A 16,774-nucleotide genomic window follows, 5' to 3' on the forward strand; every position below is an offset into this window, starting at 1 on the left:
CCTATTGTACCTAAAACACGATCTAAAAACACATGACTGACGTGATCAAAAGCCTTATAAAAATCAAGGAAGGCAAAGGCACAATGTACGTTTGTAACCGCCGCAACCGAGACAACATCCCGATATTCGGCTACTGGTGTCAGAATAGATCTATCATGAAAACAACATTGATGTGCACCAATCACACCCCGAAGCAGAGAAGACAGCCGGCTATTGAGCGCTCTAGCAGCTGTCTTATAGTCAAAATTCAGCAATGTGAGCGGACGAAGATTGGCAGCAGATAAACGACCAGAGGACTTCGGAATTAAAACAATTTTCCCTACTTTAAAATCGGCAGGCACATCCATCCCTCTGACAATCTCATTTAAAATCTGCGTAAAAATGCCACCCAAAAGAGGCCAAAAACGGAGATAAAATTCTTTAGGCAGGCCGTCTGGACCCGGCGATTTACTGGACGGAGAGCGAGCAATAAAATCGAAAACATCATCTACCTGGAACTCCCGGAGAAATTCGCCGTTCGCGTCAGGCGCGATCGTCGCAGTTAGATCCCCAAAGACATCATCCGAAAGAGACTCACCAGAATCATCGGCAGAATAGAGACTAGTGTAATACTGATGAAGAGCACGAACCATTTCCTCCTGTGCACTAAGCTGTCGCCCATCATCCACCGTAAGAGAAGAGATGAAGGAGCGACGACGACGAGTCTGATGCCGTAGCAGGTGGTACAAGGATGTCAGTTCACCTTCAACAAGAGAGTGAGGTTTCGACTTAACTCGCAGACCATCCATCTGTCGTCGTTTAAGGCTCAAGAGTTTGGCTTTAATACGACGAACATCATGGATCCGCAGTGGAGAGGTACCCGCCGCGTCATATAGTTCACGCAGGACAGAGTAGTAATATTCATACGTGTTCTTAAAATCACGCGTCCTAGCAGCACAGTAGAAAATCAAAGTCTGACGAATCTTGGGCTTGGCAAACGCAGTCCACCAAACCAGCAAGGAGGGGTATCGCGGGACAGAGCGAAGACATCGCTCCCACACGCCACTTATAACATCATCCATAGCACTGTCGGCAAGGTGGGAAACATTTAACATCCACTGGGAACGATAAAGTTTTGCAGGTTGGCGACTAAGATTTACAGTTGCAGTAAAAGCACAATGGTCAGAAAAACTAGTAGGAATAACATCGACAGAAAGAATTTTATCACATAAAAAATCAGATAAATAGAATCTGTCGAGTCTACTGCATGAGGACGCGGTAAAAAACGTATATTTCACCAGGGTTGGATATTTGTGTTCCCAAACATCACGCAGATGCATCGTACGAACTAAGTCATGTAAATCACGGCAATAATTAAAATTGGGGGACTGGTCTGCAGGGCGTAAAACACAATTAAAATCGCCTCCGAGCAGGAGACTCCGAGGACTCTGGCGCAAAAGATAAATAAGCTCTTCTTTATAAAAGCGCGATCGAGCCACAGTGTGACCCGAACCAGAGGGGGCATACAAAACAACGAGGCGGAGATCAAAAAGACGACAACCAATCCCACGGCCAGAGTCAAGGAATTCAATGTCAGTAATAGGAATGCCCTCTCGAAAGAAAAGAGCAGTTCCTGTTGAATATTCCGGCGCGACATTAAAAACAGTTTGAAATCCAGGTAGAGAGAGATCAGAAAACAACACTTCCTGCAAAAACACTACGTCCGCACAGGCGTCGTAAATAAACTGCCGCAAAGAGGCAATGCGAACGTCGGACTCAATACGGTTAACATTTAAGGTAAGAAAGGTGTATGCTTGAACCATAGAGAGAAAAGCGAGAAAACAAATCACCTACACCGACGCACCAGCGTCACAGTCCATAGCAGGGGTGACGGAGGCATCCGAGGGAGGGGGACTGCTACCCCGTTCCGCGGATCCCTTACGTTTCGGTTTTTTGCGAACAGCATTAACGTTCGGCTGAACGCGTAACTTGCGTCGGCTGACGGGCAAGGAAACTTCAGCCGCCGGTGACGTAGGAGGGTCAAGTTCTGTATCCGACACCACCCGCGCCGGTCCACATGCGGGATCCGGGGTCGCGGGGGACTCATCCGACAAAACGGAATGGTCAACACCTGCACTAGCTTCCGGCAAACATGGACTGCACGGAGGCGAAACGTGAGCAGGAAGGTCCGAGGCCGCAGAGTTGGAAAGAAGCGGAGCAGCTCCGCTGGCAGAGGTATGGGGCAGCGAAGCAGGAAGTTGTCGCGGCTCCACTTGTTGTGACATCGAAGTCGGTTCGGAAGACGGCGCCAACAGGCCCGACCGACGACCCGACTCGAGAGAAGCTGCGTCGGAGGCCGGAGGGGCGCCAGCAGCCGCCACCGGAACCGCTACCTCAGGAGGGCAGGGAGCAGCTACAGTACACAGTGGCTCGGAGGATGCCGGTCGCTCGGACTGGGGCATCTCAGGGAGATCCTCATCCGTACTATTTCCATCGTGTGGGCGACGCCTCTTATTATTCAAAAGTGGCACACCCACCTGAGGGACAGACGGAACAACATCAGATTTAGCACGCAAAGGAGGAAATTCTGTATCAGGGGTGCGCAAAACCTGTGGCGGGGCGCTACTACCACTGGACTGTGCTACACCAAGAGCAGAACCACCTGCAACGAGGTCAGCGACCGTTAACTTGCGACGCTGTTCGAGAGAATTTTTTAAAACAAAAACTCTCCGCGGACAGTCGGTACGCACGTGACCACTTTCATTGCACAAAAAACAGGTGCCAACCTGACCACTATATGTTACATGGACACGATATCCACCGATCTGCAGGTGAGATGGAATATTCTGCTTAACGTGCATTTCGACTGAACGAATACCACTGTAACATTGCAGGCGATGTTGGCTTGACCAGCGTTCAAGGCGAATGCTCTTTACATCACCATACTTCTGTAGACCCTCCTTAAGACAGACATTATCCACCTCCGGTGGAAGGTTGTAAACACGAACATTGGTATACGTGATGGAAGCATTGGAAAGCAGCACGGTACTTACAGAATCATCCCGATGCCGAAAGAGAACTTGATGACCATATTTAGAAAGAATTTTATCAACCTGAAGTGGGTCCATAAACTTAACAAAGAAAACATACAGTTCGGTATCAAAATAAGCAGTGTGCACCTGATCCGAATGAACACCAAAGGTATCTACCAACCAATCATGAATCTCAAGAGAACTAGGTTGCACATGGCGGGTTGACTTGTCAAAAGCAAAACTAACTGTAGCCTGACGAGGAATAACCTGGGACGACATTTATAAAATATGCGGTCGAAACCGCTACACAAAAAACACTGAAATAAGGACAGAAAGTAACACAAGGTACGAAACAACGACGGAGAAATACTCTCAGAAGTTGCAACACAACACGTAACAAAAACGATAGTCCACTATACGTAACGCTACGGCGGAGCGGAAGACTAGGCACGTCCACACTGCACGGCGTCTAAAGCGGAACTGCCCCTGAGCTAAGGAGGCTGCTACAGCTTACACCTCTTTGCGATCGCTACAGCCCTCGAGAAAAATACATTTCAGAGTCCTGAAAATGCGTACAAAGATTTACTCTGCCACAACAATTCGCTACCACTGAGGTCCACAGCGATGACTGACGGGTGCTGCCGTCTTTCGTCTATCGTCATCTGTGATCTTGGCTCAGGCCCGAAAAGACACGCTATTTTGAAATTTTCGGTTCAAAGCATTACATTGGCCCATTTAAAATTGTGCTGCCCCCTGTGAGAATCGAACTCACGATCCCTGGTTTACAAGACCAGTGCTCTGCCCCTGAGCTAAGGAGGCTGCTACAGCTTACACCTCTTTGCGATCGCTACAGCCCTCGAGAAAAATACATTTCAGAGTCCTGAAAATGCGTACAAAGATTTACTCTGCCACAACAATTCGCTACCACTGAGGTCCACAGCGATGACTGACGGGTGCTGCCGTCTTTCGTCTATCGTCATCTGTGATCTTGGCTCAGGCCCGAAAAGACACGCTATTTTGAAATTTTCGGTTCAAAGCATTACATTGGCCCATTTAAAATTGTGCTGCCCCCTGTGAGAATCGAACTCACGACCCCTGGTTTACAAGACCAGTGCTCTGCCCCTGAGCTAAGGAGGCTGCTACAGCTTACACCTCTTTGCGATCGCTACAGCCCTCGAGAAAAATACATTTCAGAGTCCTGAAAATGCGTACAAAGATTTACTCTGCCACAACAATTCGCTACCACTGAGGTCCACAGCGATGACTGACGGCTGCTGCCGTCTTTCGTCTATCGTCATCTGTGATCTTGGCTCAGGACCGAAAAGACACGCTATTTTGAAATTTTCGGTTCAAAGCATTACATTGGCCCATTTAAAATTGTGCTGCCCCCTGTGAGAATCGAACTCACGACCCCTGGTTTACAAGACCAGTGCTCTGCCCCTGAGCTAAGGAGGCTGCTACAGCTTACACCTCTTTGCGATCGCTACAGCCCTCGAGAAGAATACATTTCAGAGTCCTGAAAATGCGTACAAAGATTTACTCTGCCACAACAATTCGCTACCACTGAGGTCCACAGCGATGACTGACGGGTGCTGCCGTCTTTCGTCTATCGTCATCTGTGATCTTGGCTCAGGCCCGAAAAGACACGCTATTTTGAAATTTTCGGTTCAAAGCATTACATTGGCCCATTTAAAATTGTGCTGCCCCCTGTGAGAATCGAACTCACGACCCCTGGTTTACAAGACCAGTGCTCTGCCCCTGAGCTAAGGAGGCTGCTACAGCTTACACCTCTTTGCGATCGCTACAGCCCTCGAGAAAAATACATTTCAGAGTCCTGAAAATGCGTACAAAGATTTACTCTGCCACAATAATTCGCTACCACTGAGGTCCACAGCGATGACTGACGGGTGCTGCCGTCTTTCGTCTATCGTCATCTGTGATCTTGGCTCAGGCCCGAAAAGACACGCTATTTTGAAATTTTCGGTTCAAAGCATTACATTGGCCCATTTAAAATTGTGCTGCCCCCTGTGAGAATCGAACTCACGACCCCTGGTTTACAAGACCAGTGCTCTGCCCCTGAGCTAAGGAGGCTGCTACAGCTTACACCTCTTTGCGATCGCTACAGCCCTCGAGAAAAATACATTTCAGAGTCCTGAAAATGCGTACAAAGATTTACTCTGCCACAACAATTCGCTACCACTGAGGTCCACAGCGATGACTGAGGGGTGCTGCCGTCTTTCGTCTATCGTCATCTGTGATCTTGGCTCAGGCCCGAAAAGACACGCTATTTTGAAATTTTCGGTTCAAAGCATTACATTGGCCCATTTAAAATTGTGCTGCCCCCTGTGAGAATCGAACTCACGACCCCTGGTTTACAAGACCAGTGCTCTGCCCCTGAGCTAAGGAGGCTGCTACAGCTTACACCTCTTTGCGATCGCTACAGCCCTCGAGAAAAATACATTTCAGAGTCCTGAAAATGCGTACAAAGATTTACTCTGCCACAACAATTCGCTACCACTGAGGTCCACAGCGATGACTGACGGGTGCTGCCGTCTTTCGTCTATCGTCATCTGTGATCTTGGCTCAGGCCCGAAAAGACACGCTATTTTGAAATTTTCGGTTCAAAGCATTACATTGGCCCATTTAAAATTGTGCTGCCCCCTGTGAGAATCGAACTCACGACCCCTGGTTTACAAGACCAGTGCTCTGCCCCTGAGCTAAGGAGGCTGCTACAGCTTACACCTATTTGCGATCGCTACAGCCCTCGAGAAAAATACATTTCAGAGTCCTGAAAATGCGTACAAAGATTTACTCTGCCACAACAATTCGCTACCACTGAGGTCCACAGCGATGACTGACGGGTGCTGCCGTCTTTCGTCTATCGTCATCTGTGATCTTGGCTCAGGCCCGAAAAGACACGCTATTTTGAAATTTTCGGTTCAAAGCATTACATTGGCCCATTTAAAATTGTGCTGCCCCCTGTGAGAATCGAACTCACGACCCCTGGTTTACAAGACCAGTGCTCTGCCCCTGAGCTAAGGGGGCTGCTACAGCTTACACCTCTTTGCGATCGCTACAGCCCTCGAGAAAAATACATTTCAGAGTCCTGAAAATGCGTACAAAGATTTACTCTGCCACAACAATTCGCTACCACTGAGGTCCACAGCGATGACTGACGGGTGCTGCCGTCTCTCGTCTATCGTCATCTGTGATCTTGGCTCAGGCCCGAAAAGACACGCTATTTTGAAATTTTCGGTTCAAAGCATTACATTGGCCCATTTAAAATTGTGCTGCCCCCTGTGAGAATCGAACTCACGACCCCTGGTTTACAAGACCAGTGCTCTGCCCCTTTTTTTTTTTTTTTTTTTTTTTAGAAAATTATATTTTTTTTTTATTACTGCTTTGTGAAATAAAGATTTAAAAAAAGAAACACGAAAACTTCAGTCCTCGTGTAGAGAAGAAACATACATAAAGGCGGCAAATCCAGAAACAGTATAAAAGAAAATGGCTCACACATGTGACCTCAGCCAACACCCTCTCTTTCAAATGTCAGGCTAAGCATATTGGCAAAATCATCTCGGAGGCCTGGCAATCGCAAGCGCTGCCAGTAAGCATGTACTGCCGAAACGCTAGGTGTCCATCCTCTTCATGACAACTGTTGACAAAATGTACGAAATGGCCAATCAACCACATGACGGTATGGAGCTTCGTTCGCGGAAAAAAGGAAGAATCGGGCCGGACGATGATGTCAATAGTATAAGCGGCTTCAGCAGACCTAGTGACAAAGGCAAGTTGTTTCCTGAGCCAACGCCAATTAGCAAGGTGCCCACAGCAGGTGAATCGATGTTCAAGGGTATCCACGAGACCACACCGAGTACAGGTGTCCGTGTCAGAAAGACCAATACGGTGCAGTCGTACATTGGTGGGAACCAAATTATTTATTACCCTATACCACGTGGACGCCACGGCCATAGAGTGGATCGGCAGACTAACATTCTTCCAGACGTTCCTCCAGGACACAGATGGAGACGCCAGTTCTATTGGATTGGGACCGGCCAGCCCCTCCCAGCGGGCAATCAAGCCCTTGGTCGTTGGCACCGGTCGCCGCAAGAAGACGTCACCGAGATAACTCACCGCAATGTAAAAATCCCGAATGTGTTTCAACTTAAAATTTAGGCGTCCGACATCGACAGGTGGAGCAAGGCTCGCCGGACGCACAACAGTAAAAAGCCTGGATGTAATTGAAGTCACTTCTTGCGTAACAATAAGAGTCGTTCGGCGGACGTACAAAGCAGACGCCTTGCGAGTAATGTCAGAGAGGCCCAAGCCTCCGGAGATACGCGGTTTCGTCATTACCTCGTAACGTAACTTGAATAGATGGCCCTTCCATATAAACCTGCTAGACAATTGGCGCAACCTTTTCGCCACCATCATGGGAAGTGGGAACAGCTGAGCAACATAATAAGCTTTACATAGAACGTAGGTGTCTAAAATTCTGACTTTTTGCAAAATGGTAGCAGAGCGCTGCTCATGGACCATCAGAGCCCCCTGTATCTTCTCGGTGACCGATTTCCAATTGAGAGCCGCCATTTTTAGAGGACACCGATCAATGATAATCCCCAAGGACGTATGGCGATCGACAACAGTGGCCCAAGGGACGTCAGCATCGCGAAATCCTCGAATATCAAGGAACTTACATTTACCCTGATTGAGACGCGCTCCAGAGACACGACAGTATGCATCAACTGCCCCTTTCAACAACGGGATATCATCACGTTGACGGAGGAGAACAACGACATCATCCGCATATGCCTTAACCGAGAGCTTCCCACCAGAGAGGGACATACCCTGAAGCTTGAGAGCAATAGTCCGAAGCAGCGGTTCCAGGGACAATACGAATAAAGACATAGAGAGCGGACTACCCTGAGGCACTCCGCGGCGGATAGCAATGGGCGGCGTCAGCTGCCCATTGACTGACACCCGAGCTGTTATTCCCCTATACAAATTGCCAAGAACACCACGTGATGAAGCGTTAAAACCTATTGTACCTAAAACACGATCTAAAAACACATGACTGACGTGATCAAAAGCCTTATGAAAATCAAGGAAGGCAAAGGCACAATGTACGTTTGTAACCGCCGCAACCGAGACAACATCCCGATATTCGGCTACTGGTGTCAGAATAGATCTATCATGAAAACAACATTGATGTGCACCAATCACACCCCGAAGCAGAGAGGACAACCGGCTATTGAGCGCTCTAGCAGCTGTCTTGTAGTCAAAATTCAGCAATGTGAGCGGACGAAGATTGGCAGCAGATAAACGACCAGAAGACTTCGGAATTAAAACAATTTTCCCTACTTTAAAATCGGCAGGCACATCCATCCCCCTGACAATCTCATTTAAAATCTGCGTAAAAATGCCACCCAAAAGAGGCCAAAAACGGAGATAAAATTCTTTAGGCAGGCCGTCTGGACCCGGCGATTTACTGGACGGAGAGCGAGCAATAAAATCGAAAACCTCATCTACCTGGAACTCCCGGAGAAATTCGCCGTTCGCGTCAGGCGCGATCGTCGCAGTTAGATCCCCAATGACATCTTCCGAAAGAGACTCACCAGAATCATCGGCAGAATATAGACTAGTGTAATATTGGGGAAGAGCACGAACCATTTCCTCCTGTGCAATAAGCTGTCGCCCATCATCCACCGTAAGAGAAGAGATGAAGGAGCGACGACGACGAGTCTGATGCCTTAGCAGGTGGTACAAGGATGTCAGCTCACCTTCAACAAGAGAGTGAGGTTTCGACTTAACTCGCAGACCATCCATCTGTCGTCGTTTAAGGCTCAAGAGCTTGGCTTTAATACGACGAACATCATGGATCCGCAGAGGAGAGGTACCCGCCGCGTCATATAGTTCACGCAGGACAGAGTAGTAATATTCATACGTGTTCTTAAAATCACGCGCCCTTGCAGCACAGTAAAAAATCAAAGTCTGACGAATCTTGGGCTTGGCAAACGCAGTCCACCAAACCAGCAAGGAGGGGTAACGCGGAACAGAGCGAAGACATCGCTCCCACACGGCACTTATAACATCATCTATAGCACTGTCGGCAAGGTGGGAAACATTTAACATCCACTGGGAACGATAAAGTTTTGCAGGTTGGTGACTAAGATTTACAGTTGCAGTAAAAGCACAATGGTCAGAAAAACTAGTAGGAATAACATCGACAGAAAGAATTTTATCACATAAAAAATCAGATAAATAGAATCTGTCGAGTCTACTGCATGAGGACGCGGTAAAAAACGTATATTTCACCAGGGTTGGATATTTGTGTTCCCAAACATCACGCAGATGCATCGTACGAACTAAGTCATGTAAATCACGGCAATAATTAAAATTGGGGGACTGGTCTTCAGGGCGTAAAACACAATTAAAATCGCCTCCGAGCAGGAGACTCCGAGGACTCTGGCGCAAAAGATAAATAAGCTCTTCTTTATAAAAGCGCGAGCGAGCCACAGTGTGACACGAACCAGAGGGGGCATACAAAACAACGAGGCGGAGATCAAAAAGACGACAACCAATCCCACGGCCAGAGTCAAGGAATTCAATGTCAGTAATAGGAATGCCCTCTCGAAAGAAAAGAGCAGTTCCTGTTGAATATTCCGGCGCGACATTAAAAACAGTTTGAAATCCAGGTAGAGAGAGATCAGAAAACAACACTTCCTGCAAGAACACTACGTCCGCACAGGCGTCGTAAATAAACTGCCGCAAAGAGGCAATGCGAACGTCGGACTCAATACGGTTAAGATTTAAGGTAAGAAAGGTGTATGCTTGAACCATAGAGAGAAAAGCGAGAAAGGAAATCACCTACACCGACGCACCAACGTCACAGTCCATAGCAGGGGAGACGGAGGCATCCGAGGGAGGGGGACTGGTACCCCGTTCCGCGGATCCCTTACGCTTCGGTTTTTTACGAACAGCATTAACGTTCGGCTGAACGCGTAACTTGCGTCGGCTGACGGGCAAGGAAGCTTCAGCCGCCGGTGACGTAGGAGGGTCAAGTTCTGTATCCGACACCACCCGCGCCGGTCCACATGCGGGATCCGGGGTCGCGGGGGAAACATCCGACAAAACGGAATGGTCAACACCTGCACTAGCTTCCGGCAAACATGGACTGCACGGAGGCGAAACGTGAGCAGGAAGGTCCGAGGCCGCAGAGTTGGAAGGAAGCGGAGCAGCTCCGCTGGCAGAGGTATGGGGCAGCGAAGCAGGAAGTTGTCGCGGCTCCACTTGTTGTGACATCGAAGTCGGTTCGGAAGACGGCGCCAACAGGCCCGACCGACGACCCGACTCAAGAGAAGCAGCGTCGGAGGCCGGAGGGGCGCCAGCAGCCGCTACCGGAACCGCTACCTCAGGAGGGCAGGGAGCAGCTACAGTACACAGTGGCTCGGAGGATGCCGGTCGCTCGGACTGGGGCATCTCAGGGAGATCCTCATCCGTACTATTTCCATCGTGTGGGCGACGCCTCTTATTATTCAAAAGTGGCACACCCACCTGAGGGACAGACGGAACAACATCAGATTTAGCACGCAAAGGAGGAAATTCTGTGTCAGGGTTGCGCAAAACCTGTGGCGGGGCGCTACTACCACTGGACTGTGCTACACCAAGAGCAGAACCACCTGCAACGAGGTCAGCGACCGTTAACTTGCGACGCTGTTCGAGAGAATTTTTTAAAACAAAAACTCTCCGCGGACAGTCGGTACGCACGTGACCACTTTCATTGCACAAAAAACAGGTGCCAACCTGACCACTATATGTTACATGGACATGATATCCACCGATCTGCAGGTGAGATGGAATATTCTGCTTAACGTGCATTTCGACTGAACGAATACCACTGTAACATTGCAGGCGATGTTGGCTTGACCAGCGTTCAAGGCGAATGCTCTTTATATCACCATACTTCTGTAGACCCTCCTTAAGATAGACATTATCCACCTCCGGTGGAAGGTTGTAAACACGAACACTGGTGTACGTAATGGAAGCATTGGAAAGCAGCACGGTACTTACAGAATCATCCCGATGCCGAAAGAGAACTTGATGACCGTATTTAGAAAGAATTTTATCAACCTGAAGTGGGTCCATAAACTTAACAAAGAAAACATACAGTTCGGTATCAAAATAAGCAGTGTGCACCTGATCCGAATGAACACCAAAGGTATCTACCAACCAATCATGAATCTCAAGAGAACTAGGTTGCACATGGCGGGTTGACTTGTCAAAAGCAAAACTAACTGTAGCCTGACGAGGAATAACCTGGGACGACATTTTCAAAATATGCGGTCGAAACCGCTACACAAAAAAACACTGAAATAAGGACAGAAAGTAACACAAGGTACGAAACAACGACGGAGAAACACTCACAGAAGTTGCAACACAACACGTAAACAAAAACGATAGTCCACTATACGTAACGCTACGGCGGAGCGGAAGACTAGGCACGTCCACACTGCACGGCGTCTAAAGCGGAACTGCCCCTGAGCTAAGGGGGCTGCTACAGCTTACACCTCTTTGCGATCGCTACAGCCCTCGAGAAAAATACATTTCAGAGTCCTGAAAATGCGTACAAAGATTTACTCTGCCACAACAATTCGCTACCACTGAGGTCCACAGCGATGACTGACGGATGCTGCCGTCTTTCGTCTATCGTCATCTGTGATCTTGGCTCAGGCCCGAAAAGACACGCTATTTTGAAATTTTCGGTTCAAAGCATTACATTGGCCCATTTAAAATTGTGCTGCCCCCTGTGAGAATCGAACTCACGACCCCTGGTTTACAAGACCAGTGCTCTGCCCCTGAGCTAAGGAGGCTGCTACAGCTTACACCTCTTTGCGATCGCTACAGCCCTCGAGAAAAACACATTTCAGAGTCCTGAAAATGCGTACAAAGATTTACTCTGCCACAACAATTCGCTACCACTGAGGTCCACAGCGATGACTGACGGGTGCTGCCGTCTTTCGTCTATCGTCATCTGTGATCTTGGCTCAGGCCCGAAAAGACACGCTGTTTTGAAATTTTCGGTTCAAAGCATTACATTGGCCCATTTAAAATTGTGCTGCCCCCTGTGAGAATCGAACTCACGACCCCTGGTTTACAAGACCAGTGCTCTGCCCCTGAGCTAAGGAGGCTGCTACAGCTTACACCTCTTTGCGATCGCTACAGCCCTCGAGAAAAATACATTTCAGAGTCCTGAAAATGCGTACAAAGATTTACTCTGCCACAACAATTCGCTACCACTGAGGTCCACAGCGATGACTGACGGGTGCTGCCGTCTTTCGTCTATCGTCATCTGTGATCTTGGCTCAGGCCCGAAAAGACACGCTATTTTGAAATTTTCGGTTCAAAGCATTACATTGGCCCATTTAAAAATGTGCTGCCCCCTGTGAGAATCGAACTCACGACCCCTGGTTTACAATACCAGTGCTCTGCCCCTGAGCTAAGGAGGCTGCTACAGCTTACACCTCTTTGCGATCGCTACAGCCCTCGAGAAAAATACATTTCAGAGTCCTGAAAATGCGTACAAAGATTTACTCTGCCACAACAATTCGCTACCACTGAGGTCCACAGCGATGACTGACGGGTGCTGCCGTCTTTCGTCTATCGTCATCTGTGATCTTGGCTCAGGCCCGAAAAGACACGCTATTTTGAAATTTTCGGTTCAAAGCATTACATTGGCCCATTTAAAATTGTGCTGCCCCCTGTGAGAATCGAACTCACGACCCCTGGTTTACAAGACCAGTGCTCTGCCCCTGAGCTAAGGAGGCTGCTACAGCTTACACCTCTTTGCGATCGCTACAGCCCTCGAGAAAAATACATTTCAGAGTCCTGAAAATGCGTACAAAGATTTACTCTGCCACAACAATTCGCTACCACTGAGGTCCACAGCGATGACTGACGGGTGCTGCCGTCTTTCGTCTATCGTCATCTGTGATCTTGGCTCAGGCCCGAAAAGACACGCTATTTTGAAATTTTCGGTTCTAAGCATTACATTGGCCCATTTAAAATTGTGCTGCCCCCTGTGAGAATCGAACTCACGACCCCTGGTTTACAAGACCAGTGCTCTGCCCCTGAGCTAAGGAGGCTGCTACAGCTTACACCTCTTTGCGATCGCTACAGCGCTCGAGAAAAATACATTTCAGAGTCCTGAAAATGCGTACAAAGATTTACTCTGCCACAACAATTCGCTACCACTGAGGTCGACAGCGATGACTGACGGGTGCTGCCGTCTTTCGTCTATCGTCATCTGTGATCTTGGCTCAGGCCCGAAAAGACACGCTATTTTGAAATTTTCGGTTCAAAGCATTACATTGGCCCATTTAAAATTGTGCTGCCCCCTGTGAGAATCGAACTCACGACCCCTGGTTTACAAGACCAGTGCTCTGCCCCTTTTTTTTTTTTTTTTTTTTTTAACCACTTTTTTTTTTTTTTTTTTGAAGCAGACACTCCACCACTCGAACGAATATATCTATTGAAAAAAAATATTAAAGAATATCCACCACACAGCCACTTCAAAAGAAGTACAGTACTGAAATTAAAATCGTAAAACATGACTATATAATGTAGACTGCTTACTGAAATAAAGGTTAAAACACGAAAACTTCAGTCCTGGTGTAGAGAAGAAACATACATAAAGGCGGCAAATTCAGAAACAGTATAAAAGAAAATGGCTCACACAGGTGACCTTAGCCAACACCCTCTCTTTCAAATGTCAGGCTAAGCATATTGGCAAAATCATCTCGGAGGCCTGGCAATCGCAAGCGCTGCCAGTAAGCAGTAAGCATGTACTGCCGAAACGCTAGGTGTCCATCCTCTTCATGACAACTGTTGACAAAATGTACGAAATGGCCAATCAACCACATGACGGTATGGAGCTTCGTCCGCGGAAAAAAGGAAGAATCGGGCCGGACGATGATGTCAATAGTATAAGCGGCTTCAGCAGACCTAGTGACAAAAGCAAGTTGTTTCCTGAGCCAACGCCAATTAGCAAGGTGCCCACAGCAGGTGAATCGATGTTCAAGGGTATCCAGGAGACCACACCGAGTACAGGTGTCCGTGTCAGAAAGACCAATACGGTGCAGTCGTACATTGGTGGGAACCAAATTATTTATTACCCTATACCACGTGGACGCCACGGCCATAGAGTGGATCGGCAGACTAACGTTCTTCCAGACGTTCCTCCAGGACACGGATGGAGACGCCAGTTCTATTGGATTGGGACTGGCCAGCCCCTCCCAGCGGGCAATCAAGCTCTTGGTCGTTGGCACCGGTCGCCGCAAGAAGACGTCACCGAGGTAACTCACCGCAATGTAAAATTCCCGAATGTGTTTCAACTTAAAATTTAGGCGTCCGACATCGACAGGTGGAGCAAGGCTCGCCGGACGCACAACAGTAAAAAGCCTGGATGTAATTGAAGTCACTTCTTGCGTAACAATTAGATTCGTTCGGCGGACGTACAAAGCAGACGCCTTGCGAGTAATGTCAGAGAGGCCCAAGCCTCCGGAGAGACGCGGTTTCGTCATTACCTCGTAACGTAACTTGAATAGATGGCCCTTCCATATAAACCTGCTTGACAATTGGCGCAACCTTTTCGCCACCATCATGGGAAGTGGGAACAGCTGAGCAACATAATAAGCTTTACATAGGACGTAGGTGTCTAAAATTCTGACTTTTTGCAAAATGGTAGCAGAGCGCTGCTCATGGACCATCAGAGCCCCCTGTATCTTCTCGGTGACAGATTTCCAATTGAGAGCCGCCATTTTTAGAGGACACCGATCAATGATAATCCCCAAGGACGTATGGCGATCGACAAAAGTGGCCCAAGGGACGTCAGCATCGCGAAATCCTCGAATATCAAGGAACTTACATTTACCCTGATTGAGACGCGCTCCAGAGACAAGACAGTATGCATCAACTGCCCCTTTCAACAACGGGATATCATCTCGTTGACGGAGGAGAACAACGACATCATCCGCATATGCCTTAACCGAGAGCTTCCCACCAGAGAGGGACATACCCTGAAGCTTGAGAGCAATAGTCCGAAGCAGCGGTTCCAGGGACAAAACGAATAAAGACATAGAGAGCGGACTACCCTGAGGCACTCCGCGGCGGATAGCAATGGGCGGCGTCAGCTGCCCATTGACTGACACCCGAGCTGTTATTCCCCTGTACAAATTGCCAAGAACACCACGTGATGAAGCGTTAAAACCTATTGTACCTAAAACACGATCTAAAAACACATGACTGACGTGATCAAAAGCCTTATAAAAATCAAGGAAGGCAAAGGCACAATGTACGTTTGTAACCGCCGCAACCGAGACAACATCCCGATATTCGGCTACTGGTGTCAGAATAGATCTATCATGAAAACAACATTGATGTGCACCAATCACACCCCGAAGCAGAGAAGACAGCCGGCTATTGAGCGCTCTAGCAGCTGTCTTATAGTCAAAATTCAGCAATGTGAGCGGACGAAGATTGGCAGCAGATAAACGACCAGAGGACTTCGGAATTAAAACAATTTTCCCTACTTTAAAATCGGCAGGCACATCCATCCCTCTGACAATCTCATTTAAAATCTGCGTAAAAATGCCACCCAAAAGAGGCCAAAAACGGAGATAAAATTCTTTAGGCAGGCCGTCTGGACCCGGCGATTTACTGGACGGAGAGCGAGCAATAAAATCGAAAACATCATCTACCTGGAACTCCCGGAGAAATTCGCCGTTCGCGTCAGGCGCGATCGTCGCAGTTAGATCCCCAAAGACATCATCCGAAAGAGACTCACCAGAATCATCGGCAGAATAGAGACTAGTGTAATACTGATGAAGAGCACGAACCATTTCCTCCTGTGCACTAAGCTGTCGCCCATCATCCACCGTAAGAGAAGAGAGGAAGGAGCGACGACGACGAGTCTGATGCCGTAGCAGGTGGTACAAGGATGTCAGTTCACCTTCAACAAGAGAGTGAGGTTTCGACTTAACTCGCAGACCATCCATCTGTCGTCGTTTAAGGCTCAAGAGCTTGGCTTTAATACGACGAACATCATGGATCCGCAGTGGAGAGGTACCCGCCGCGTCATATAGTTCACGCAGGACAGAGTAGTAATATTCATACGTGTTCTTAAAATCACGCGTCCTAGCAGCACAGTAGAAAATCAAAGTCTGACGAATCTTGGGCTTGGCAAACGCAGTCCACCAAACCAGCAAGGAGGGGTATCGCGGGACAGAGCGAAGACATCGCTCCCACACGCCACTTATAACATCATCCATAGCACTGTCGGCAAGGTGGGAAACATTTAACATCCACTGGGAACGATAAAGTTTTGCAGGTTGGCGACTAAGATTTACAGTTGCAGTAAAAGCACAATGGTCAGAAAAACTAGTAGGAATAACATCGACAGAAAGAATTTTATCACATAAAAAATCAGATAAATAGAATCTGTCGAGTCTACTGCATGAGGACGCGGTAAAAAACGTATATTTCACCAGGGTTGGATATTTGTGTTCCCAAATATCACGCAGATGCATCGTACGAACTAAGTCATGTAAATCACGGCAATAATTAAAATTGGGGGACTGGTCTGCAGGGCGTAAAACACAATTAAAATCGCCTCCGAGCAGGAGACTCCGAGGACTCTGGCGCAAAAGATAAATAAGCTCTTCTTTATAAAAGCGCGATCGAGCCACAGTGTGACCCGAACCAGAGGG

The 16,774-nt window shown here is 48.1% G+C and overlaps 13 non-coding genes across 13 annotated transcripts; all 13 read right to left on the reverse strand.

The window, feature by feature from the left end:
- Positions 1–3,758: 3,758 nt before the first annotated feature.
- Positions 3,759–3,830, reverse strand: Trnat-ugu. Its single transcript has one exon. It is a non-coding gene; the product is annotated as a tRNA-Thr (tRNA).
- A 246-nt stretch (positions 3,831–4,076) lies between these two features.
- On the reverse strand, positions 4,077–4,148 carry Trnat-ugu. Its single transcript has one exon. It is a non-coding gene; the product is annotated as a tRNA-Thr (tRNA).
- Positions 4,149–4,394: 246 nt separating this feature from the next.
- On the reverse strand, positions 4,395–4,466 carry Trnat-ugu. The gene has a single exon. It is a non-coding gene; the product is annotated as a tRNA-Thr (tRNA).
- Positions 4,467–4,712: 246 nt separating this feature from the next.
- Positions 4,713–4,784, reverse strand: Trnat-ugu. Its single transcript has one exon. It is a non-coding gene; the product is annotated as a tRNA-Thr (tRNA).
- A 246-nt stretch (positions 4,785–5,030) lies between these two features.
- On the reverse strand, positions 5,031–5,102 carry Trnat-ugu. The gene has a single exon. It is a non-coding gene; the product is annotated as a tRNA-Thr (tRNA).
- A 246-nt stretch (positions 5,103–5,348) lies between these two features.
- On the reverse strand, positions 5,349–5,420 carry Trnat-ugu. Its single transcript has one exon. It is a non-coding gene; the product is annotated as a tRNA-Thr (tRNA).
- A 246-nt stretch (positions 5,421–5,666) lies between these two features.
- On the reverse strand, positions 5,667–5,738 carry Trnat-ugu. Its single transcript has one exon. It is a non-coding gene; the product is annotated as a tRNA-Thr (tRNA).
- Positions 5,739–5,984: 246 nt separating this feature from the next.
- On the reverse strand, positions 5,985–6,056 carry Trnat-ugu. The gene has a single exon. It is a non-coding gene; the product is annotated as a tRNA-Thr (tRNA).
- Positions 6,057–11,809: 5,753 nt separating this feature from the next.
- Positions 11,810–11,881, reverse strand: Trnat-ugu. The gene has a single exon. It is a non-coding gene; the product is annotated as a tRNA-Thr (tRNA).
- Positions 11,882–12,127: 246 nt separating this feature from the next.
- Positions 12,128–12,199, reverse strand: Trnat-ugu. The gene has a single exon. It is a non-coding gene; the product is annotated as a tRNA-Thr (tRNA).
- Positions 12,200–12,445: 246 nt separating this feature from the next.
- Positions 12,446–12,517, reverse strand: Trnat-ugu. Its single transcript has one exon. It is a non-coding gene; the product is annotated as a tRNA-Thr (tRNA).
- Positions 12,518–12,763: 246 nt separating this feature from the next.
- On the reverse strand, positions 12,764–12,835 carry Trnat-ugu. Its single transcript has one exon. It is a non-coding gene; the product is annotated as a tRNA-Thr (tRNA).
- Positions 12,836–13,081: 246 nt separating this feature from the next.
- On the reverse strand, positions 13,082–13,153 carry Trnat-ugu. Its single transcript has one exon. It is a non-coding gene; the product is annotated as a tRNA-Thr (tRNA).
- Positions 13,154–16,774: the final 3,621 nt, after the last annotated feature.

Source organism: Schistocerca piceifrons, unplaced genomic scaffold, assembly GCF_021461385.2.
Source record: "Schistocerca piceifrons isolate TAMUIC-IGC-003096 unplaced genomic scaffold, iqSchPice1.1 HiC_scaffold_574, whole genome shotgun sequence".
Taxonomy (NCBI): Eukaryota; Metazoa; Arthropoda; class Insecta; order Orthoptera; family Acrididae; genus Schistocerca; species Schistocerca piceifrons.